The 26,268-nt window shown below is 40.1% G+C and overlaps 1 protein-coding gene across 13 annotated transcripts in view; it reads right to left on the bottom strand.

Annotated features, from left to right (window-relative positions):
- The window catches only part of KIAA0825, a 259,062-nt gene that overhangs the window by 232,322 nt on the left and 472 nt on the right, over positions 1-26,268 (bottom strand). For 3 of the 13 annotated variants that reach the window (XM_083817016.1, XM_083817022.1, XM_083817014.1), the window contains exons 1-3: positions 20,113-20,128; positions 19,618-19,800; positions 14,505-14,590 (exon numbers count right to left, since the gene is read on the bottom strand). The gene's annotated coding sequence lies outside the window, so the exon portion shown is untranslated. Of the gene's footprint in view, positions 1-14,504; positions 14,591-15,594; positions 17,103-19,617; positions 19,801-20,112; positions 20,129-26,163; positions 26,264-26,268 lie in introns of those variants that run through there. The other 10 variants (XM_083817020.1, XM_083817019.1, XM_083817029.1 and 7 more) reach the window with 6 other exon arrangements.

Here is a 26,268-nt window from a genome sequence, read left to right as displayed (position 1 = left end):
GCTGGCCACGCTCCTTTTAATGCACGCCAGGATCCCATGGGCCTTTTTGGCCACCAGGGCACACTGCTGGCTCATGGCCAACCTGTCGTCCACCAGGACCCCCAGGTCCTTCTCCGCAGAGCTCCTCCCCAGCCTGTACTGATACGTCCGGTTGTTCCTTCCCAGGAGCAGGACTCTACACTTGCTCTTGTTAAACCTCATTTGGTTTCTTACTGCACAGCCCTCCAGCCTGTCCAGGTCTCGCTGAATGGCAGCACAGCCTTCTGGCATGTTGGCCACTCCTCCCAGCTTTGTATCATCGGCGTACTTGCTGAGGGCGGACACTATTCCCTCATCAAGGTCGTCGATGAAGATGTTGAACAAGACTGGACCCAGCACCGGCCCCTGGGGAACACCGCTAGTCACGGGTCTCCAGCTGGACTCTGCGCTGCCGATCACCACCCTCTGAGCTCGGCCAGTCAGCCAGTTCTCAACCCACCTTAATGTCCACTCATCTATCCTTCACTTTCACAGCTTGGTTAGCAGGATGTCGTGGGAGACAGTATCAAAAGACTTGCTGAAGTCAAGGTAGATGACATCCATTGTTCTTCCCCCATCTACCCAGCTGGCGATGCCATCATAGAAGGCAATGAGGTTGGTCGAGCATGATTTCCCCTTGGTGAATCCATGCTGACTACCCCTCATAACCTTCTTGTCTTCCTATTGCTTGGAGATGGCATCCAGAACAAGCTGTTCCAACACCTTTCCAGGGACAGAAGTGATACTGCCTGGCCTGTAGTTTCCCAGATCCTCCTTCTTGCCCTTTTTGAAGACCCGATTGACACTGGCTATCCTCCAGTCTTCAGGCACCTCTCCTGTTCTCCAAGACTTGTCAAAGATGATAAGAGAGTGGTTCAGCGATCACCTCTGCCAGCTCTCTCAGCAGATGTGGATGCATCCCATCAGGACCCATGGATTTGTGTGCGTTGATCCCACTCAGATGCTCTCGAACCACTCCCTCCTCAACCAGAGGGGAGCCCTCCGTTTCCCAGACTCTCTCTCCTCCCTTCACGGTCCAGGAGTCCTGGGGAGGAGTCTCTGAAGCAAAGACCGAAGCAAAGAAGGCAGTCGGTATGTCCCCCTTCTCAGCATCCCCCGTTACTATGACACCCCCCTCGTTCAGCAGGGGACCGACATTATTATCCCTAGCCTTCCTTTGACTGCTTACATACTTAAAGAAACCCTTCTTATTATCCTTTATCTCCTTTGCCAGTTTCATCTCCAGGCGGGCTTTAGCCTTCCTCATCTCATCCCTGCAAGCCTTGACAACACTCCTATACTCCTCCCAAGGGGACAGGCCCTTTTTCTACATTTTGTAGACATTCTTTTTCCTTTTGATCTTGTCGATGAGGTTCTTGCTCATCCACGCAGGTCTCCTGCCCCCCTTCCCCGACTTCCTACTCTTAGGGATGCACCAATCCTGAGCTTAGAAAAAGTGCTGTTTAAATGTTGCCCAGCTCTCAAAAGCACCCATACCTTCTAGCAAACTAGACCACGAGATACCTGCAAGTAGGTCCCGAAGAGGTCAAAGTTGGCTCTCCGAAAGTTCAGGGTAGCAATCCTACTTTTTGCCTTACTTCTTCTACCAAGTTCCATCTTGAACTCCACCACCTCATGATTGCTGCATCCCAAGCTGCACCCATCCTTCACATCCCTAACAAGTCCATCCCAGTTGGTAAGAACAAGGTCCAGAAGCACCCCCTGCCTCATCGGCTCTTCCACCACCTGCCTCAGAAAATTATTTGCAACGCATTGTAGGAACTGTTTGGACTGTGCGTGCCTGGCTGAGTTCGTTACCCAACAGATATCTGGATGACTAAACTCCCCCATGAGAACCAGCATCCGGGATTGCAAGGCTACTTCCAGCTGCCTGTAGAAGGCCTCATCAACTTCCTCCTCCTGATCAGGTGAGCTGTAGGACACCCCCAAAACAGTGTCACCCATACCAGCCCGCCCCTTAATTCTCACCCACAAGCTCTCCACTAGTTCTTCACCTGCCCCCAGGTGGAGGTGGGTACACTCTAATTGCTCTCTCACATAAAGGACAACTCCTCCCCCTCGCTTCCCCAGCCTGTCTTTCCTAAAGAGGACATAGCTCTCCATGACAGCCTTCCAGTCATGCGAGTTGTCCCACCACATCTCCGTGATCGCATTGAGATCGTGGCCCTGTGACCGTACACAGATCTCCAGCTCATCCTGTTTATTTCCCATGCTACGCACATTGGTATACAGGCACTTTAGGGAAGCAGCAGGAGCAGTTACCCCTAGAGGGACGCAAGAAGATTCCGGACAGAGGAATCGGCAACATCACCTTCTCTGAGGAGCCCTCGGAAGATCCTATGGGACAACTCAGAGGTTTTTCCCTATCTTCAACAGTGACAGCAGCGAAAACATCCCCCAGCCGTTCCCTTTCACATCTAATTCCCCTCTCTTTCCCCGCTGAACCTAGTTTAAAGCCCTGGTAATCAGTCCAGAGAGCTTGCTCCCCAACACACTTGTGCCCCACTTGCTGAGTCGGAGTCCATCAGAAGCCCACATACCCGGCTTCTCAAAGGCCTGCCCAAGATCAAAATACCCAAAGCCTTGGTCTAGACACCACCCCCTTAGCCAGTCATTTACCTGCGCGGTTCTCCTCTTTCTTTCTGGGTCCCGGTTACCCATCAGGAAGACAGAGGAGAATACTACCTGCACCCAAAATCCCTTCAACATCCTTCCCAGGGATGCAAAGCCCTTTTTAATATTACTCACTTTCCTCATCACAGCATCCTGGCACCCAGCCTGAATGACGATAAGAGGATAGTAGTCTTCCAGTTTAATGAGCTGCTGCAGAGCCTTCCTAACGTCTCTGACACATGCTCCAGGAAGACAGCACACCTCTCTGGAGAGGTTATCTGGATGGCAAGTGGGAGCCTTGGTGCCTCCCAGCAAGGAGTCCCCAGTTACTAAGACTCTACGCCCTCTTTTTGTGGCAGTGGTTTGGATGCAGTGCCCCAACTGGCCCCGCTCCCTATGCTCGCTACTGCCCTCAACCTCGATGTGCTTCTCAAGGCCTGGGTTCTGACTACTCACCAGACCCTCACCCCTTTCCTGCCCAACAGCCTCAAATCTATTACCCAGGGAGACCATGGGGGTTGGTGGCACCATGAGTGTTGGGGCAGACACCTCCTTCTGCTTCGAGCAGAGACGAGGGTCCAGCCCCTTTCCTCTCACGGGCTGTCAAGCTCTCTGTCCTGCAGGTAAGCAGCTGGATCAGCTACTACCCTTTGCAGGGACTTAGGAAGGGGCTGGTGGGCTTCAGTAGGGGCAGGTTCACACATATCTGTCTCCCTCAGAGACTCTCAGGAGCCCCTCAGGCTGCTGATTTCTCACTGCAGCCCAGCCATCTGCTCAAGCAGTTCCTTGAGCAGGGTACACCTGCACCTCTGACAGCCCTCTCTTCCCTCAGGGCCCTGGGGGACCTCCAGATTCTGGAGCTCCCGACAGTCACCAGTCCAGACTGCAACTTCACCCCTCAGGGGTTCCACCTGGGTGCCCACATGAGCCCAGAGAGCCCATGTCCCCTCCGTTTGGGTTGCTGCCTCAGCCAGGCCGCTGCCTCAAGTGCCCACCACGGTAAATTATAAGAGGCAGAGTTCCCAAAGGAGAGGAAAGGAAGAGAAAGGGAGGTGGGAAAGGGAGGAGAGGATCCTCCCTGCGCAACCTGCCTGCGCTAACTGCAAGCGTGTCCTGGTCGCGGTGCTCCTGGGTGGCAGCGCTCCTAGGGCCTGATTTTTTACCGTCAGGGGGTGGCTGCCTCAGCGAGTGGCTGCAAAATGGTGGCGACGCCTGATGTAAACGGCACGCCGCTGCCGCTGCTGGCTCTGTGCACGCCTTGTCAGCCTCCATCGCAAGGGCTGCCGGGGCCTGGCGGCTCCCTCAGCTGCCTCGAGCGGACTTGATCCCCCCGCTCCTCTGCAGAATGTGTCTGCACTGGAGATGTTGCCATACTAACAGAGCTATCCATATATACTAGATGCTGGCATTCCCAAGGGTTATGGAGTCTTTTAGATTATACCATGTTTGTCACTGGCTGTGTTCCTCACATCCAGCTGCAACTCCACTGAATATAGCAAGCTAAACAGGCAGGCCAATCCCCAAAAGCTCAGTTTTCATGCATAGCATTTTATTCTTATGTACCACAAAACGCTATTGCTTAGACTTGTGCATTAGCCAAATACAGATAAGTACGACAACAATCTATGGTTGCCACGGCATGAAAGATAAAAAGTATGGGAATTATCATCATAAGAAATTGCTGTCAGATGTTTCTGTGCTGGACTTCTGAATGTTCAGAGTGCATTCATTGTGAAACAGGTGTACTATACTAGGGAAGATATAAGAATAAAGCAAACGAACTTTTACATAGTTTTTATAAAGGTTATTAAACAAAGCAAACAAATAGTTCACAAACACTTTCTTACAAGTACACACTACAAAGCATTTCTTGAAGTGTTTAAAGATCTGAAAACAAATTTTGCAGCACAGATAGCTTTTTTGGATGATTTCATAAAGATATCCGTGTTATGTTTGTGTTCTAATCAGATCAAACAGCTGACTAGAAGCAAATACTGTGTTGGGGGAGTTTTTAACAAACCAGTAAATTCTGTTCAAGAAACTACTGTGCTTTTTTACAGACTTTGTTGTGTAATTAAAAAAAAAAAAAAAAAAAAGTATTTCCAAGCTTAAGTGAGCAAACTTCTTTCTTATTTTGATTCACATTTCTGAAGAGAAAAGTTTACTTCTGTTTGAGAACACATATACAGTAAAAGTAAGTCACCAGACTTTGCTAAATAGCACAACAAATGCAGAAGGAATACAACTATTCTATATTAGATAGTACCTACAAAAGAGGAGGTGGTCAAAAAAGATGTTGGTAAGTGGTTCGAAAAGGCTATTTGTTACCTCCCAAACATCAAGCTAGCATTCGTAATTTGGAATAGCTGCTGTATGACCCAGAGATCACTTCTGCATCTCAAGATTTTTCAAAAAAAAATCATGTATTCTTTTATTCAGTCAGATATAACAGAATCCACTATTTAAAGAACGAAGACAGTTGTGATTCCACATTCCATTTCATGCTTTCCTGGACCACAGACCAGTTCAAAAGCTTTTAAAACCCACTTACTCAGTAGGCTTATTCAGTTTTGGAAAATACGGTGGTTAAGTCTCTTTCTAAAACTGAATACTCTCAAGGACATGAACAAGGACGGAAAAGTTTAGCTAAAGATACACAGAAGTAGAAAAGACAGCTCTTAACAAACTACTAATGCCTACCTTATTTAGAAACCCAAGCTCCTTGTTTATTTAACCTCCCAGCTCCAAATATGAATTAAGCACAGATTGTACTATTCTTTTTGTTAAGCTTACATAAAGTTCACTTTGTAACTGCAATCAAGATGAAATAATAGATTTCTCAAACAGGAAGTATTTGTAGAGAAAATATTCAACTCCTTCCCAAAACAAGCCATTAAATGTCATGAGAACCTGCACTATTGGTGTAAGCAAGGAAAACAAGGAAACTCAGGATTTGTCTGTGTTAAAGTCCAAAGGACTTCCCCTCTCTGGAAGTTAAGTCCATTCACTGACAATAAACTCTACTCTCATTTGAATCAACAGTATTTCTTAATACAAGATATTCATTGTTGTCTAACTTTAAAAGTATGCTGTTTATTTTGACAGTACTTTTAAAGATTTATTTCTCAGATTTAACTTACACCACCCCTAGTTTCAGGCTTCTACTCATGATCCCTTCCAAATGTTAAGATTAGTCACTATGCTTATATTTTTATACTGGTTAACGGAACAGGTACCATAAAATATATGCCATTCTGTCTCACATAATGTGTCAATAAGATGCAATTAGATAATCTGGATGTTATTTATACTGATTTACAAGCAGTTCCTTGAACTGCAGATGAATATAACTTAATGAGTCAACACAGGAATTATATTTTTCAGATAATTCATTTTTAGAGTTTCTCTGTGTTTCAAATCTCAGTTCAAAGCAATCTGTAGGTCTCCATCTTTTCTCACCATCCTTATGACACAAATGGAAGTCCCTGCTACACAAATAAGTGGCAGATCATCCCTGGTATAAAAATAATTATGATGGTACGATGATATTTAGGAGAGAAAACCACAAAATGCTGATGTTTGTCACATAATTGTTGCTCAATTTCATTTACTCGACTTATGAAATGTGGAAATTTATTTTATTTTTGATAGCCTACCAACAAGTTTTAAAAGTACCGAAAATGCTTATTTTATATAATGCCTTCACTTTAAAAAAAAATTATCTGCTTATGTTACTTTTTGTCCAGTTCTATTTCAGCAAGCTTTTAACAGCAGGTATTACAAGGAGGCAGGAGTTGAACAAATTACTTCACTCAAATATATGATATGTCATATGAAATAGTAATAAAGCATTGGTTTCTAGTGCTGGTGTTTCTGGAAACAAAAGCCACCACAGAGTATCAAATCACTCCATCATGCAAAATGCTGACAGAAACCAAGAGTAGCCCTTAGAAATCAAGAAAAATTGTTTCTAATCACTCTGTGTGCTAGATTCTGCTCAGCATGGCCAGTGTAGAGGCTCACCAAAGTCTTTGCTGACCTTTATTTCACAAATACTAGCACTACATTGTGATTTTCTTTTTAAAAAAATGAAACAGACTCCTTTCCCACAACTGAAAGTCCTGCACTAGAAATGGATTATACATGGAAAGGTGTCTCAGCTGACAAATGAACTATGCACTTCAGTAGGAAATGAAATGTTAAATTATGCCAATACATAAACACATGTATTACATTTGAAGTAAAAATAACACACTGCATAAATTGTGAGGTGCATTTGTGTTGTTTACATTAAGAATAAAACTCAGTACAGCTATTATAGACTAACATGAACAAGCAACAAGGAATCTCGCAGACGATCGTTAAAGGTCCCTTCCAACTCAAAACATTCTGATTCTATTGAGTAGAGGCTGAGGGAACTGGGGTTGTTCAGCCTGGAGAAGAGAAGGCTCCAGGAAGACCTTATAGAGGCTTTTCAGTACCTAAAGGGGGCTATGGGAAAGCTGGGGAGGGACTCTTTGTCAGGGGTTTTAGGGATAGGACGAGGGGTAAGAGCTTTAAACTGGGAGAGGGGAGATTTAGATTAGATATTAGGAAGAACTTCTCTGCTCTGAGGGTAGTGAGGCACTAGAACAGGCAGCCCAGAGAAGCTGTGGCTGCCCCATCCCTGGAGGTGTTCAAGGCCAGGCTGCAGGGGGCCTTGTCCAACCTGGTCTGGTGGGAGGTGTCCCCCCATGGCAAGGGTTGGAACTGGGTGCACTGTAAGGTCCCTTCCAACCCAAACCATTCTGGGATTCTGTGATGGATCTGAAATTCACTCTGGAACCAAGCAAACAAATTAAGGCACTTTATGCCAGCAGCATCTGCTCTTGTCTACTATGTTCTCAATCTCCGAACAAGTATCTCACCTTTTGTAGCTGAAGCACCGTAATTACTGAAATGCTAAGTTTTGAGTTTGTTTTTCCTCACTCATGGGCCGTCAAAATAATTCCACAGACAGACATTAGAAAATGTCGCTTGATCCAATTAACTGCGCCTCTGAGGAATACTAGAGAACAGGAGACAGAGATGGAGTCCAACAGAATCATGACACATTCCAAACTATGAGCATTTGGCTGAGTAACATGCTAAAGCTGCACATTTAGGAAGGGCAGCTTTCCCCCCGGTTCTAACTAAAATAGAGTAGTACTTCTACAAAACCTGGAGCCTGGATTTTGATTGTTCTTCTAATTAGGTATTCTGTAATTTGTTTAAGCCATCAATGGTAGCTATGCTGTATCAGCTCTGTGATATTGTAAACTGACAGTCGATTTAGGATAAACCTTTTAAGGACTGTTTTAATCTTGTGTGATAATGATTGATAACAATTAAGAACTACATGTATTGTTTATCAATGTCATAATAGTAAAGCGTGAAACTTGCCTGATTCATTGGCCTTCTATACTACCAACACAGAAATCTCCAGTTCCCTAAATCATGAATATATGCACACAAACATTCAGTTGCAAGTATTATCCTCTAGTGAGCATAGTTCAATTCCTAGTTCAGCTACATACTTCATATATAGCACAGGAGTTGGGTTAATTATGTATTCCTATTCTTTAGATTCGATTAAAACAGGAACAGTCTTTTCCTCCTCTCCCTTTCTTTTGTCCTGTTCAGGTTTTGAGATCTTCAGCTGAAGGACTGTCTTTCACTATGCCTAGCATCAGTCAGAAATGAGGGTGTATCTAAGGCGGGTAGGTAGTATGCCCATCAAAAAACAAAACTGTAATGCTAACCTAACTTTTTGATAGTTCAAGTAGAGGCTTCTGCAACTGCAGAACCACACATTTCGTGTCTTGCACGGGAGTTGCTCACTGCTGTACCTTCTACCTACCTCCAAGATTGCCCAATGCACGCATTTTCAGTCTTTCAGGGTGGGTGTCAGGGCGGTTGTTTGTGACTCACATTCTCTCCTCTAGCCTACACCAGGGTTTTTCACTCTTCTCTCAGTTACAAGTTCTGTGTGCTCCTTTATAGGAGCACCTCCTTTACCAGTGTCCCCACTTAGTGTTCCACAGCACCCTCTGATCTCATGGCAGTCTTTATTTTGAAAGTCTGCAAACAAATCTCTGTAACCTCCTTTCCCTCAGTCACTCTGCTCTCTAACCCCTTTTGTTCTGGGAGATGAATCACTCCGAATGCTAATATGCTTCACTACACTGTGAAGATAGGTGAAGATGAGAGACAGGCCTTGTTACACTGGCATGGTTTAACTGTTCAAACATTGCATTTTTAGCCACAAAGTTGTTTGAAAGATATGAAGCTATGGCTGTGCTAAATAACAGTAAAGGCTTTTATGTGTCACCTGTTTTCCTTTCAGTTCTCTAATTTCCTATTAAATCGGTAAGACTCTACACTGAATACTGGCCCCAAACTGAATTTTTCACAAAGTTCTCACACTGGAAAACAGAAAGTAAACCACACAGAAATGAGAGCAACCTTGAAACTTGAGTAATCAGATGTTTTATTTTTGCACTGACTTGCCTGCTCAAAAATTGAAAGTTTACCTATATAACCTAGAGATAAAACAAAGGATTAAAATTAAATAATACATCGTATATTCACTAGACACTAAAAGATGCATACAGTGTGCAGCTAATGTATCTTCAGCAATTAAAAATTCAGCTATATGAATATTGCAATAATTTAAGTTTTTAAATTATTTATCTCGAAGTGGCAGAAAAGATCACTATTTAAAAACATAACATGCATGATGCAAGTCATGAAAAATTGATATGAAACAGCAGTCTTTAAGACTTGAGCTTGCTTTATGCAAAACTACAAATGCTAAGAAAATTCCTACCAAAATTCCAGGGACCAGAAAATAAATCTTATGACGTGTTCTATCAATTCTTAGTCCTCAGTTTTATTCCCTCTCAAGTATATCAGCAAACTGTATGAACTCAAAGGAAGGATAGTGTGTTGTTGCCTAAATCAAATCACAAAGGAAAAAATTAAATTCTCTCTGGTACCACCCCCTTTTTCTTTCCATTTGCCCCTCTAGTCTCTTTTTCCGCAACGTGCCCTACGCATCCCCCACCCCTCCCCACTCCAAAATTCCCCAAAGAAAACAAGTGCTGAATGGCTTTGTGTTAAGTCAGAAAAATCATCTATAACTGCATTTAACTGTATTTGCTGCTTAACATATCCCAACAGTGAACCTAACATTTAGAATCTATCGTATCAACATAGTCATCATGATCCAAGCTGCAAATAATAGAGAGTGTCACTGTCAATTTTGCTTTCGCACACTTCCTTCCCTTCACTTCATCTGATTTTAATAATCCCTGTCAAACCACAAACAGTCCAAATTACCTTCTTGACATAGAAGCTTTCAAGGAAGAGACAGAATCTCAACTTTCATTTAGCGACTACAAAAGCAAGCTGTCCAACTGGACAAATATTATTTCCACTCTTGACAATCTCTACAGTAAAGCATGCTTTTTAATTTTCACTGAAGCTGCCAAGGGTTTCATATAAGCTTCTTGTTTAGCGTAGATTGACTCACAGGATTAGCAAACCAACAACTGTAATTGTGTTTAAAGAAGCCAGCACTTTCAAATAAAAGAAAAAACTGCATGCAAAAGGTGACAATTGCATGTCATAAGCTAACAATAAACTGCATTTAAAAAAATTATACAAAATATTTTAATTCAGTAGATCTCATAGGATCTCTTTCAAGATCATTTTACTTTTCTATAATTGACCAAATGGTTGCTGTTAGAATGTAATATAAACCAGACTTTCGAGGAAGACAACTTTATATTCAACTACATCAGTGACAGTCTAAGAAAGGTTAGCATTTGACAACAGGAAATATGTTCAAGGCAAATAAGCTTCTGCAAAAGGATGTGATCTGTAATCATTTTCCTCTCTGTTGGCTTGTCTTCAAAGTAGAGGTTGATAACATTACTCACTGCTTCACATATATCAGTTTAAAAGTAATTGATTTTTCAGATGAGGCACAGTACTGTATAATTAGGATTGTACTTGAAGTTTATGTGGATTAATCAAAGCATAATACATTTTAATATATTTTCTTCACATAGACACAGCAGTCTCCCTAATCATGTGGAAGTCTATTGCTTCTTAGTATTTTGACTCATTTAAAGTTGCAATCAGGTTTTGAAGTGTTATCAGCTATAAAAAAAACAAAAAACACAATAACCAAGATGCTTCCCATCAAAAGCCTCATGTTAGATATTTGTTTTAATACCTCAAATTGCTCTTCTCATATGCAAGCCTAATTTAAGACTAACAAAGGTGCTTTAAAAACATTAGTTGGTAACTAATTGGAATATACCAAGGCAGTAAAAGACCATCTTTGACAAATTCATAAAATCAGTTTAAGAAATGCAGAGGTATATGCCTAGATGGTGTCTCAAGTTTCACAGCAAGGCAGTTATGCTTTCTACTAACACAGGAGAGTTTTAGCATTAGTAGTTTGAGCTGACAACTGGGTGTCTGTGATCACTCATGTTCATGGTAGGACATCTTCCTCTTTGCCTTCTTATTTTGCTTTCCTTCCCAGTGAAGAATAAGAGTTTTAAAAGCTTATTGCATTTTTCTCCTTTAGGACGGCTAGCAAAAGCACAATTTTGTTACTCAGCAGGAGAGTGATTCTACCATGTTAGGTCTGTATCAGATTGGACCTGCATTATCTTTTATCACAGAAAACATCACAAGATTGCTATCAAAGCATCTTAAAGGAGGAAAAAAAATAAATTAGTCTTTTTAAATGAAGTGTTTAGTCTTGAATACGTCTTTACTTCTGGTTAACTGCCACTTTGAATTCACACCAGAACTCATAACTGATTATTAGCTAGCTTTCTGCACTAAAGGACAAAATTATTTATCATTTAGGATGTATGCACTATCGCACACTGGCAGTAAGAGGTAAGAAAGACATCTGTAGAACAGTATATTAATGTACAAATATTGACTGGTATATTGACCTAGTTAATCGTAATCAAAATTATCGTACAAAAATAAACCTTATGCCTTACTGACTTGCAGTTCTATAACTAACAAGGAAGCCAGATTTTCATTTTTATTTTTAAAGAAAGGAAATTCTTATGTCATTTAGAAGCCATATAGAACTGATTTTTTTCTCAACTGCTTGATCAGAGGAAACCTTTATCTTCCCAGAGCATCCTTTCTATCATATCTTCTAATGAGTTCTGTCTCACTTGATAAATTAAAGTTATCAGCTGTTGCATCTTTATTTCTATAGAGAAAGTGCAAGTCACAGCTGTGATGCTACAAAAGCAGCAAAAGTGCAGAAGAAAGTGGCATTTTTAAAGAACATTTATCCATAATGCCTTTGCATTGCCACTGGAGAAGAAAGGAAAATAAATAAGTAGTTATAATGAAACGAGCTTCCATCTTCTCAAGGATTTTGTAAGTGATGCTCTTACACCATAGCCTGAAGTTCCTGATCATAGCGCAACTTAGAGTCTTCAACCTGGTAGCTCATGAAAAAAATGTCTTGTACTTTGTGGCGAAGTTCAACTGTCTCTATAGTGTTAGTCAGTATATGCTAAGGTAATGCCATGTGGGTATGATTCAAGATGATTAACAGAGAACCCTAATAGGTTCTACCATCTCTTCTGTAAAGATGTTGTATCGATAATTTCATTTAAAAACCTGATGGAGACAACTGTGTTGGGAATCATAACAAAATGCATTCACACAGTGGAAAATAAATCTTCCTTTGGAACCAGACTAGACCATATATTAATATGCAAAAAGGAAAGACAACTGGCTCCTTTGTGATGCAGAAAGGGGTTCCTCCTTCCGATCATCTTAAACAAATACTGTAAGGACATTACATGAAATTCTCTAGTGCAGAAAGCACTTAGCCTTTGGTTTCATGATTAAGAGGGCAAGTGTTCATAAATATCTTACAAGGGAACACCATGCACTGTGTTATTTCTTACATAATTACATGACTCAAATGAGTTGTGTATCTAGCAGAGAAGTGGAACTACAGTGTAAACAATGTGCACTACTTACCTATCACATGAAATAAATCTTTTCCTTCAGAACAATAACAGACTAAAAACTAAAAAGCTGTTTTTATTTTTTTTTTCTTAATGGAAGATTATATTTAAAAGTTTCTAGAGAGAAAAAGAGGGTTAATACACAGACTAAATTAAAAATGAGTAACATTTTTTCTAGGGTCACATTAACATTCCAGCAAATTTCTTCTTAACTTTTATAGCATTTTACTACTTTTGTAAATAAATTTAAAAAAAGCCATAGAAGGATAGAAGGTTCAAGTTGAAAACAATCAAATTATTATGGTTCTATCTATACTTTCTGTAATTTGACTGCCTAAAACTGAGTGTAGTGACAACTCTACCAGAATATCCTTCCAAAGTATAAGTTGTAACCAAATCTATTTTTATATGAGTTCAACAGCGAACCTTGGAGTATCAACTCTATTCCATTAATCTGCAAGACAAATTATGTTTGTTCTGAGCCAGCCAAGAACAGGTGGTCCCAGCTGAAGATTTTCTTCACTTGTGCAACATCAAAAAAAAAAGCGTGGTGGATGTTACAAGGACAAACAAAGCATCCAGTGACAAAAGTATTTAATTGTATGAATTCTGAGTAACAAAGAAAGAGTTCAGGGATAGGAAAGGCAAAGAGCATTTACTGAAACAACATTTTTTTCTTAGATGAGCTGGTAATAAATGACATTGCAATATCCTGACTCATTCTAATCTTTGGAGCTGAACACTATTCAGAGACTTTAAGTTTTTTCCAAACAAGAGAATCAAAAATCTCTTCTTTTTTAAAGTATATGTCACAGAATGGCATTGAATGAATGATTTCATTTTTAATACCAAGACAGACTAGAGTCTTTTGTTTTCTTCCATTTTTTATCATACCAGTGTGCTCCAGGGATAAGTCGATAATATGAAAAGAATCAAGTCTGATGTATTCCTCACCACCCCTTGTATCTGCATAACCTGACATAACTCACATGCTCCCAGTCAAATGGCATGGTAAGACTCAGAAACATTGTATAGCCTACTATTCGTACCACCAATAATCCAATTCTTCATCTGTACTACTAGACAATATAGCTCCCAAAATGACATCTTGGAATGATTACACATTCTTATTTAAGTTAGAATTTTGTGACGATATGCATTAATGACAATGCATTCAAAAAGAGCAAAGATAAATAGATTTATTTCACAGAGGAAATAGATTCAGATAACTTGGGTTCAGATAACCAGGGTCACCTTTCTTAACCCTTTTCATAGGGTCAAGAGAGGTTATTAGGTTTTTCTGTATATTATGGAACAGACTGTGTTCTGCTCCAAATAAAATAAATATTTTGGACTGGTGCACCTAAGGAAATGCTAAAAAATAATATTTTCAAAAACAATGGTCTCAACTTCTAAAATAGCCGTATATTCCTAACTACAAAGAAAGAGATACTTTATTCAGATTTCTTCCAAAATTACACTAGCATGCAGCTGAAATTCATACCTATATAATTCTTACAGAACATCTAGTCATTTTTTATACCTGGCGTAAAGAGAGAAGAATTTATAAAATTGCTGATATGAACAGAGCTTGCCTAGAACTTTTAAAAAACTTAAATATAAATGTAGCACCTCTTATGTTTTCTTCAATCAATAAAAATTCATATATATTCTTGATTAGAACCCATAAGCACTTTCCTTTGAATAGGTCTCATCTCATTATACAGTTAAAGCTTTTTAAGCATTCGTAGTTTATAGCAAGTCAATTTCACAAGATATAAATGTACAATTTACATATATACATACCTTCAGTATGTTCCCTCTGTAACTGAAATTTTCTTTGACTTTACGAGACCATGCATAATGTTCAATTAACTGTTTTTTCAGTGGTTCTGTGTAAAAAGAAAGTAATAAAATGATCAATAAGTAATATTTGAAGAACCACTACTTTTACAAATAAAAATCCTAAGGGCCTAAGTATTATGTAAAATTGCTCACTCAATAAGACCATATGCTTAATTCCAACTAATAAATAATCTGAGATCAAAATGTTAAAAAAAGCTAATAACTTTGTAAACCTCCATTTCTATTGATATGTATTACACAAACCACGTCATTAGCATAGTACTTCATTTTGTTATTCCAAAAGCAGAAAAGCAATAAAGAGAAGATCTGTGCCAAATGGGAAACTAGAAAGCCACAGAATGAAACAAAATAACACATGGCAGGTATTAGAAATGTTTAGGTAAGGACCACATAGCTCAGTCATTGTTTCTGAACTTCACAGAAAGGCCTCATTGAGAATAGTCTATCCTGTGGTCACTGACTCATAGAAAAATCAATTTAGATAACAAATACAAAAAAGATGGAAGTCTGAAGTGAATATTGTATTATAAGAACTAAAGATTGGCTGCTGCTTTTGCTAGTGTTTGTGAATACTAATGCAATGAATGAAATAAGGTAGCTAAAAGCTAGCTCAGCAAAAATACCTTATAATATACATACCTTTCCTGATACCTTCTGCATCACCCCCTTACTATCTGCAAACCCCAGTTACCAGGCAGCTGTGATGGTGGCACGGCAAAGGGGACTGCAGTGAGATGCTGCCTACTTGGCAGCAGTGTGGACCTTATCAACAAAACTACAGAAAGTATCATAGTTGAACATGAAGTTGATTCACAGACCTTGAGAAATCATCTCTACAGAGGAATAGAAAGGATCTTGTTTACATAGGCATGCCAGAATATAAAGTTCCATTTTGCTTAACAGCAACAAAATGGGAAAACATATGTAGGAAATAAAAGGAAATATCCTGTTCACCTGCTTTTGTTTTACAATATTTAAAGCTATTAAAAGAATCTATTTTCAAGGCTTTCAACATGTACTAAATTCTTACTTTATTCAGTACTCTTTTTGTTTGTTTGTTTCAAACTGCTTCTTTAGGTGGGAAGAGACTGGAATCTATTGACATTTGCAGGGGTTTTAGCACAGCACCCCAGCAATATAGTTCCTGTAACCACTTCCCAGGAGTTCTGTAGAAGAATCAGGAAAGAAGAAGGAAATTTGAAAGAACTGCTCAAAAGTCTGACGATCAGATAGCCCCTAGTCTTGGACCAACACTTTCACATCTGTGTTTTAAATGAACAACAAAGCCAACAAAGCCTGTACTTTCTGCACTGCTTTTATTACTTTTCTGAAAGCAGAGGCTATGCAAAAAAATGTATCAAAAATGACAGCAAGGTTGTAACTCCAGCCCACAAAAGCCAAGAAATATAAAGTTAGTCTGACATTCAATCCTTAAATCATGCAATCGTGCTTCTTTTTTAAAAAGCAACAATGCAAGTTAATGACAAGTTGTCAGCCCTAACTTTGAATTGCCTGAAGTTTGTCATTTGGTGTTTGTGTCACAACCTTAATGTTATTTAAATGTAGTTTTTAGTATCTATTATTTAAAAAGGTCTACTTTACGACAGCAAAAAGCTTTGATGGAATAAACCTCAAAGTACCACTGTAGTGCTGGTATGCCACTTCATTAGAAGTGGTGCATAAAACATATGCTGTTGACAAATCTAATTCATTAAAGGTGAGGTAGATGCACTTTAAAACAACTGGTTGGCATCATTATCTACAGTTCTTTTTATAAATTATTCTTCTTTTCCCTTTTGACTGAACTTGTCAGTGTTCCCTTTTCAGACTGTGAATGTTTTTGCCTTAAAATTCAATACCTTCAACATGTTTGGACAAGTTAAATAAGTAGCGTATTTGCTAAAACTAAAATTGTAAGCAGAAACATTCACACTGATTATTTCACCTATATTAACTAATGAGAAATAAAATTAAGCGACAATGTATAAAGAGATTCTGTGTTATCAAACATAAAATTTAAAAATGAACAGAAGAGGAAATTACAAAGTAGAACAGAGTAACATTCTGGCAGTCTTTGGCATTGCCATTCAGATGACTTGAATTTGATATTGAATTGAACCCTGCAAGAGAGAAGATCAGGCACATCGCAGAGCTGACAGCTAGCTGACACGCTTAGTTCTAAAGGGGAGAATTATTAACCATATTACTCAGACTTTTAGGAAAAGACCAATACTGCTACAAGAACCAGAGGCTACAGAAGAGTTTCAATAAATTTAAGCTCAGATTTGAAGAGTGGCCCATCAGAGTGGAGAAATCCTTGAAAAGCTTTCCAACAGATAAAACACATAATCAGTCAAAAAATGATCAAACTCCATTTTAGAATATCAGTGCCTATGAAACATGGGCATTTTTCTCCTCATCCCAGAAAAAATGAAACTCTTCCATCAATGTGGACTTCAGAACCCAAAACACAGTGCAGGAGCTTCAGCAAATCGATAAAAGTAAAAAAGAATGCTTTTGAAGACTATCTAGACTATGGTTATGGTTAAATTCCACTAATCACGCATTTAGAAAGATTCTAAAGTACATTGTATACAGGGGAACAGGGAAGGGAAGGGAAGGGAAGGGAAGGGAAGGGAAGGGAAGGGAAGGGAAGGGAAGGGAAGGGAAGGGAAGGGAAGGGAAGGGAAGGGAAGGGAAGGGAAGGGAAGGGAAGGGAAGGGAAGGGAAGGGAAGGGAAGGGAAGGGAAGGGAAGGGAAGGGAAGGGAAGGGAAGGGAAGGGAAGGGAAGGGAAGGGAAGGGAAGGGAAGGGAAGGGAAGGGAAGGGAAGGGAAGGGAAGGGAAGGGAAGGGAAGGGAAGGGAAGGGAAGGGAAGGGAAGGGAAGGGAAGGGAAGGGAAGGGAAGGGAAGGGAAGGGAAGGGAAGGGAAGGGAAGGGAAGGGAAGGGAAGGGAAGGGAAGGGAAGGGAAGGGAAGGGAAGGGAAGGGAAGGGAAGGGAAGGGAAGGGAAGGGAAGGGAAGGGAAGGGAAGGGAAGGGAAGGGAAGGGAAGGGAAGGGAAGGGAAGGGAAGGGAAGGGAAGGGAAGGGAAGGGAAGGGAAGGGAAGGGAAGGGAAGGGAAGGGAAGGGAAGGGAAGGGAAGGGAAGGGAAGGGAAGGGAAGGGAAGGGAAGGGAAGGGAAGGGAAGGGAAGGGAAGGGAAGGGAAGGGAAGGGAAGGGAAGGGAAGGGAAGGGAAGGGAAGGGAAGGGAAGGGAAGGGAAGGGAAGGGAAGGGAAGGGAAGGGAAGGGAAGGGAAGGGAAGGGAAGGGAAGGGAAGGGAAGGGAAGGGAAGGGAAGGGAAGGGAAGGGAAGGGAAGGAAAGGAAAGGAAAGGAAAGGAAAGGAAAGGAAAGGAAAGGAAAGGAAAGGAAAGGAAAGGAAAGGAAAGGAAAGGAAAGGAAAGGAAAGGAAAGGAAAGGAAAGGAAAGGAAAGGAAAGGAAAGGAAAGAATTCTTTTCGTCAATAACTTTTCTTTTAGTTCCTTACTTATAAAGTGGCCTAATACTACACATTCAAAAAATATTTATAGCAAATTTTGCAAGGAATATATAATCATACTTCAGTATGTCAGTACTGAACAAAAAGAATTTTGCTTTGTTCAAGAAAAGCCCATACACGGCCCATAATATCATCCTATATATTTTTATATAGACATATGTACGCATACGCATTTTTAACTAGATACGGTGTCTCAGATTAATTCCATATTGTCTCTTTCAAAGACAATTTCATTCCAATATAAGATGTACCCTGAACATTTAAGAGATGTACATTTTGCTTAGAGAAATCTGGCATATGAATGTGTTAAATATGGAAACACTTCTAAATATAATTTACCTAGGCCTATTTTATGCCTCCATGAATTGCAGCAAATCAGTTTCTGCAAGCACCTCCAAAAGTTTAAACTAGAAGATGACAGATTAATTCACCACATTTCAATCAGCATTTACCATTTACCTCAGAAGACTTGGATCATGTACGTCCAATATGCTACATATGCACTTCTCGTAACCAGTCTCCCCATTATTCCTCATGCTGCTCCTTTTTAATTTTGTTTCCTCTCCTACCACACCAACTTTACCATCCCTTGAGGGGAACAGTCGTATTTGGTGAAGTGTTCCCCCACTGAAACATGGGAAGAGTTAGCTGCAGACACACAAACGCACAGTGGTATCTCCACTCGGGGAGAGGCACCTCAAAGGCCACCGGCCCCCAGAATCCCTTAGTCAGCTGAATTCAAAATCATTTCACTTACAGCATTCTCATTACCCAAAAGATCCATATTCTATTGACTGTTGCTACTAGCAACTCTTCTTGTGAAGTCATTTCTCAGATCCTGCAGAAGGAGGCTTCTGTTCACCTCTTAACACCTTGGAATTAGGACTTTGGATAACTAACTTCCATTCTGATCTGGCAGTGTAACTGCCTGATAGATCTTTGAGGATGTTGCTGGGAATGGGGAGGCAGGAAAGGAGGAGAAGCAGCAGCAGCAGGGGTACCATCCTTAAAGAGTTATGCTTATACAGAAGAGCTCATAACGCATTCCCAAAGGAAGCTTTCATGCCCCCCAACATTTCTTGAAAACAGTCTGTTCCCAGCCCGTGATTTCAGCTCTGCTGGTACTTCAGCCCTTAATGATGATTTTTATGAGCAATCATGTTGCAAGGGATGATGCTAACCTCAGTGCCCTTCTGTCAATACTGGCACTCCAGATGGGAGAAACCACTAAAAGCAAAAATCTTCTGCCCTAATAAATGTCATTGCTTCACTGAGAAAGTGGAAGAAAAGAGGAGGAGACCTTATCTATGTCATTGCTTCAAAGGAAGTCTTTTATTCTGTGCATAAGGGACTGTCAAAGCACTCCCTCTGCGAAAGGTCTAGCTGCCTTTTCTGCAATCCTTAGATTATTTTCAGGAAGCGATTTGGAGGACCTCTCCAATTTTCAAAAAGCTCCTGAGACTACAGATCACAACAGGATATTGTTGACTCTTTAGATAAGTGTACATGTCACTCACAACATAGAGCAGTATCTCTGGATGGGACAAAGACGTATGTCTTGTTTCTGGGTACACCAAAGGGTCATAGAATCAAACAGTAATCTTCTCAATAACAACACTCCACTTTTCACTTCCAAGTCCACAAGCGTGACGGCAAACAGCCAGACATTAACCAAAACTTCTTGTTCCTCCAAATGAATTCTTCACAAAAAACAGTGAAAAAAAAAAAAGAAGATAGATGTTCAGCATATTTTGCATTGAAATGAGCCTGACTACCAAACACTCAAAGCCTACCTGAAAAGATACACCCTTTCTTATGGCAATAGGTTTTTACAGTAATACAACATACTTGGAAACATACTGACAGTTGGTTTCGGATCGATTTTTTGGCAAATGCTGTCTGCTTCTTAAGTCTAATAGACAATGATTGCTGATAAAATAAAAAACCACCAATGAACACATTAATTTACTACAGCATTTTTAAGACACTAAAGATACACTGAGGAAGCTCGCCTTTGTCAGTGCCTTGGATTTCTTAGGGATGGATAACAAAGCTGTAAGAAATACAACAGTTACCAGCAATATCTCCTGATGACAATACTCTCACATTAACTTACAGGGCAACTAAGCCATTAAAAAGAAACTCTACAATACTCTTTAAACCTGACCGGGGCAGGGGGTGGGGGGGAAATTACCTTCAGTTCCAAATATATGTCTGATATTTGCATTTCACCATATTATATGATCTTCCAGTTACATATTGATGAAACGTATAGCTACAGTGCTAACAAACTGGAGGTTGTCTTGATATTAGCCTTCTTCCTGTTGTAGCTTCATTGTCTTCCCTATTATAATTCATGTCATATTTTTTACCTAACTTCTTTTTAGTATTCTTCTTTTCTTCTTTCATTCACAGACATCTACATCTTTTGCATACACCCTGTGCTCACCTCAAGTACAGCAAACAGCAGAGAAGGTACAAAGTACATGTTACCCCACATGCCTAAATTGCTTTTCTAATAACATTGAGCCAGGGCATCAACGATGCCGTTGCATGCCTTGAAAAAGCCTGATAAGAAATAAAACTGTTTTGTTCTGTTTTTATTGCAGAAAAGAAGCCATTTTTCATATCTGAACATTCTGAGTATATACACTGCTTTTTAAAAACATACAATTACTATGAAAAAAATATAATTACAGCTACCATTACACACTCACCATTCTGAGAGGAGTTACTTAGGGAAGAATAATACACCAAAGACAAAAAAAATACTTTAAAACACACACAATTCAACACATATGATCTGAATGGGATTATGCAGATTCTCAAAAGAAAAATGGTGAAAGGACCTCTATGAACAAAAAGTTGCTGACCATTTCAGAACACATCTCTGACACAGGTGAAAATATTAGAAGGTCAGTGGGGGAAGTAGGTCGATTAAGTATGCCAGGCAGGAATGGTGGATGTAGGTCAGGGCAGAAGACTGGTATACTGATTAAGAAAAAAGGTCCAAGCAGCAATGGACTAGCTAACGTAAGGCAACGAAAAGAAACTCAAATTTTGTGTAGTACAAAAGTATTAAATGCAAAACCAAACCATCCCATTATCTCTATTTTAAAACAATCAAAAAAAAACCCTACTCCAAGTTATGAATGACTGAAGTGCACTAATGAAGTGCATTTCACTAATTCCTTAATAAGTGATCAAACACAAAGTGCATAGCTTAGCATCATATACAGAAGAGTTACTGAACAAGTTGTGGAACTTTGTGCTGTCCTATCCATATTTGTCCCTCAGCTTTGATTCAGTGACACACATTAATGGGATGTGAACTGGCAGAAGGGTAGATGAATGCAAGGACATAAGATAGGCTGAGCTTACAATAATCAGAAAAAAAAAGAAATGATTTGTGTAAGTAAAATGGTTACATGAAAGAAACACAAATGATGCCTCCTGAAAAGACCATAAAAGTTGATTTTGAATATAAATACAAACTTATGATAACTGAGTTTACAGTACAGCTTGAAGAAAAGCAACAATTTTCACAATGCGCATTATGCCATTCCTATATTCACCAGCACACGAAAGAAACTTTAAGTACATTTACAGAAGAACTATTATTAATAAGAAACTATTCTAGCGTCTGTAGGTTTATATTATGTTCATATTACTTTTAATTCTAGTAATCCTTTATAACTCTAGAAAAAAATATATTTTTTTTTCCTTCACCATTAGGACAAAGCCAGTGAGTGCTTCATACTAAGGAAAGACTTAGAAAAGGGATTTAGAAGAGGACACAAAGTAAGATTTCTCTCCACATGAAGGCAGTGTGGAGACACTTCATACTGTTTTAGTTTTTATGATAGACTTTTCAGTGTAGCTTCTGGTTGCGTTTAAAAAGCTGTGATTACTAAGCATTTGACCAAAATTCACCCACTTGACTTTTGTTTTGTCCAATGATACTGCTTAGATGAGTATATACATGTACGTACACAAGCAGAGAGAGCCAACGTCAAAGATTAGCAGATGAAATCTTAGACAGAGTTGAGGCAACAGAAAAAAATACCTCTGAGAAATCCTGTTTTAAGGTGTGCAGTTGTTAATCAAGCAGTAAAGCTTTTCATATGATGGAAAATATTTTATGTACTGTATTTGGTTTACATGGCAAGGTTTAGGTAATGGGGGGGCTGTACGGGCAGCCTCCGTGAGCAGTGAGAACTGAGCGAGAAGCAGCCCTGCAGCCCCCCAGGTGAGTGCAGCAGGAGGCAGGAGGTGCTCCAGGCAGGCAGCAGCAGTTCCCCTGCGGCCTGGGGAGAGGCCCCTGGTGGAGCAGGCTGTCCCCCTGCACCCATGGGTCCCACACGGAGCAGATCTCCACGCTGCAGCCCGTGGAGGAGCCCCCGGTGGAGCAGGTGGATGTGGCCTGGAGGAGGCTGCTGCTCACGGAGAGCCCCATCACTCTAGTTGGTGAGCCATCTCCCTGTTCTAATCTCAACCCATGAGCAATTTTTTCATTGTATCTTCTCCCCCTGTCCTTCAGAGGAGGAAGGATGAGAGAGTGACATTGTGAAGCTCAGCTAGCCATCAGTGTGAAACCACCACACGTACATAATGAAAAGCATGACAAGATATAATCTTAATAATCATAATGATAAGATAACCATAATCATAATTGTAATCATAATGATAAGATAATCTGCCAGATCACACTTCACAACAGAAAAAGATACCTATGCATGAATGCGTGATTTGTGGCCAAGAAGGCCCATGGGATCCTGGCGTGCATAAAAAGGAGCATGGCCAGCAGGTAAGGGAGGTGATCCTGCCCCTTTACTCTGCCCTGGTCAGGCCTCACCTGGAGTACTGTGTCCAGTTCTGGGCTCCCCGGCACAAAAAAGACAGGAATCTCCTGGAGAGAGTCCAGCGGAGGGCCACAAAGGTGATACGGGGCCTGGAGCATCTGCCCTATGAGGAAAGGCTGAGGGACCTGGGTCTGTTCAGCCTGGAGAAAAGAAGACTGAGGGGGGATCTTATTTATGTTTATAAATACCTGAAGTGTGGGAGACAGAGGGATTTGGCCAACCTCTTTTCAGAGGTTTGTGGGGACAGGACAAGGGGCAATGGCCACAAGATGGAGCACAGGAAGTTCTGCACCAACATACGAAAGAACTTCTTCATGGTGAGGGTGACGGAGCGCTGGGACAGGCTGCCCAGGGAGGTTGTGGGGTCTCCCTCTCTGGAGATATTCAAGGCCCGTCTGGACGCCTACCTGGGCAGCCTGCTCTAGGGAACCTGCTTTGGCAGGGGGGTTGGACCCAATGATCTCTCAAGGTCCCTTCCAACCCCTACAATTCTGTGTGTCTGTGTGTGATTTGTATCCCAATCGCCATTACTGCAAGAAATCAGTTACCATTTTCCACATAGAAAGTCAAAAGGCTAATGTGGGACAAAAAGGATCCGAGGCCCTAAGCTGCCATAAAAAAAAAAAAAAGGCAGAAAGTTAGAAGAGTGGATTGAAAAATAAATTTCCCTCTCTTTTTATTTTTTTCTTTTTGTGTCTCTAGTAAATAAAATTAAAAAGAAGCAGACAGAAAGTCTGAAGAGATGGGTGCCTGAAATACTGCAAGCAAACCCTTTCTGTGAAAGAGCAAAGGAAATTTTTAAGCGAAGTAGACTGTGTAGCCATGTAAATCATGAAATGTAGATATCTATCTCAAACACAGAGACCAACAGATTAAATATAGTGTATAATACTGCAGAAATAAACCATCTTTGCTAGGACAAAGAAACTGAGAGGTGCTGGAAAATGTTCCAATTAAACTACCCATAGCTTTATGAGAACTCATCTTCTCTCTTGTAAATTAGAAAAAAAAAATCATAATGAGATGAAAGATATTTACTGTAATGAGATCACTGCAAGAACAGAAAAAGAAGAAAACATTTTAGTCTTATTACAAAAAAAAAAAATGGAGAGCATAAATGAAACCCAAACTTAGCAGACATCACCAAAATGAAGGTAACAGAAATATTCTTACCATGTTAAAGCTACACTGCAATAGCAATGTAATTTAAGTGTTTGAGGATTCAGTTTTGATTACATATATTTCACATGCCACAGACAAGAAAAAAAAAATTCTCAAAGATAACAGTCAGCATATAAGCATGTAACTTCCTCACTAGCAGTTAGTTCACAGTATTCTGAGCTGAAAGTTAGTGTTACATGTTGAAGACTTCTCTAGTCTGTTAAGAGCACTGTAGCATAAAACTATTAGTTACTATTAGCTAAGTAATAATTAGCACTTAATAACTGTTAATAATCATAATAATTCAACTGTTAGCTTTAAAATATATTAATCCAAACCCTATTTACTTCAGCTTTACCAGAGTAAACAAACCCCAAATTAATTACTCTTATGAACAGTTGTATGTCTTTCTTTTCCAGTTTTTAAATTAGAGAAAATTTTGACTATCATATAAATATAATATTTATAGACAATAAATTAAGTGTAGTCTAAACCTTAGATTACGTATTGCAAAACAAGCACATTTTGGATTTCCTGCACTCCAATTATGAGAATTAATATGAATTCCCTTACAGCACTGACAACTCAATAGTGAAGGTATAAAGGTGAAATAGGTACAAAACTGAAAATGTAATGTGCAACTAATTTTCATTGTCTACTAAGTAATGCAAGCAATAAATAAAGTCATTTGATTCTGAATATTCTTGTAGATGTTAAGACTTTTCAGTGCCAACTATATAAAAACTAATGACAGAGGTAGTTGATGGTTGCTTCACCATACTGGAGTACAAAAATGTAACTACAATGTTAAGGAAACATGTTAGGAAAAAACTTCAGTAAGCAGTAAGAGTAGCAACCTGAATCTACTTTTGCTTTTCCTTCAAAAGTGGTTACAGTTTTTGCATTACTTTATAGTAATGAGCCTACAGACAGGATAAACATTTCTCATTTTAGATAATTATTCAATGAGTGGCTCCATATCTTATGTGAAGCATGAAATCAAAACATTGCTTGGGATTCCAAATAAATTTCTCACCATCTTGTTCATTAAATCACTGGAGTACCTGAATACTTTATAAAAAGCAACAGAAGACTCATGAGGACAGACAGATCTATTTTTCCATGTTGATAGCTGGGAAACTGACAGGATTAGAACCAAGTGTCCAGTGTGCAGCCACATTTTAGATGTCTAAATCTAAAATTTTTTGTGTATTCATGGTGGTTGTGCTTTTTCTTTGGGGTGGTGGTGGTGGCATTTTCCCACTGGAATATTTACGTTTTAGAGCACTAATGAGTTCAAAGTGTTCCTTCTGTTGACCTAAACCGTAGTGACAAAAACATAACATTTGTGAAAGTTTTGACATACACATCTCAGTTCACATATCTTAAAAGAAAAAGAAAAAGAAGAAAAGAACAGCTACCTCAATGAGTTCAAAGCAACTTGTCCACTATCACATATGAATTTTATGGGGAGAGAGTAGCATTCAGTTCTCTAAGGAGGCAACTCAAGGTTCTTGACTCAGGATACATGCCTTCTATTTTCCAACCATAGACATAAAAATAAAGTATCCTACAAAGCCTATTTTATTCGTTATAAAACACTAAACTATTTATCGTGTGTGATCCATTCTGTGTGTGAAGGTGACACAAGGAATCAAGTGAAGTCACTTCTCATACGTGGAAGGGACCAAAACAAAGTTTCACAAACAACTGTCATCCTAGTATTTGTAAGTTTCTAAATTGCATGGTTGATGTACAGTCTGAATATTTTTTTAAAATTTTTAGGTAGCTTGGTAATTAAAAAAAAAAAATAATCACTAAATTCCATAATAGCGAATTGGTGCCAACTGGATCACCAGGGCGGCAATCCTCTCAGCCAAAATAAGTGTCCTTGACACCCATCTGTAGCGGTCCCCAGCCACCCCGGGGGTCAGCCTTCACCCTGTGGAACCCGGGAAGTTTCTGTGGGTGCAGAAAAGGCCCCATAGGATGGGCAATCCCTGGGGCACTGCTCCAGGCAGGGGGCACTTCAGCCCGGACCTACACCGCCGTCTGCTCAGCTCCTCCGCCGGTGTCCTCTGCTAAGCAAGGTGCCACCTCACGCCCCTACGAGATCGCCGTCTGCTCTTGCTGCTGTCTGCTGAG

The sequence above is a fragment of the Anser anser genome (genome assembly GCF_964211835.1).
Source record: "Anser anser genome assembly, chromosome: Z".
NCBI classification, from domain to species: domain Eukaryota; kingdom Metazoa; phylum Chordata; class Aves; order Anseriformes; family Anatidae; genus Anser; species Anser anser.
The sequence above is the reverse complement of the archived record's forward strand: the minus strand, read 5'-3'. Positions and strand labels throughout refer to the sequence as shown.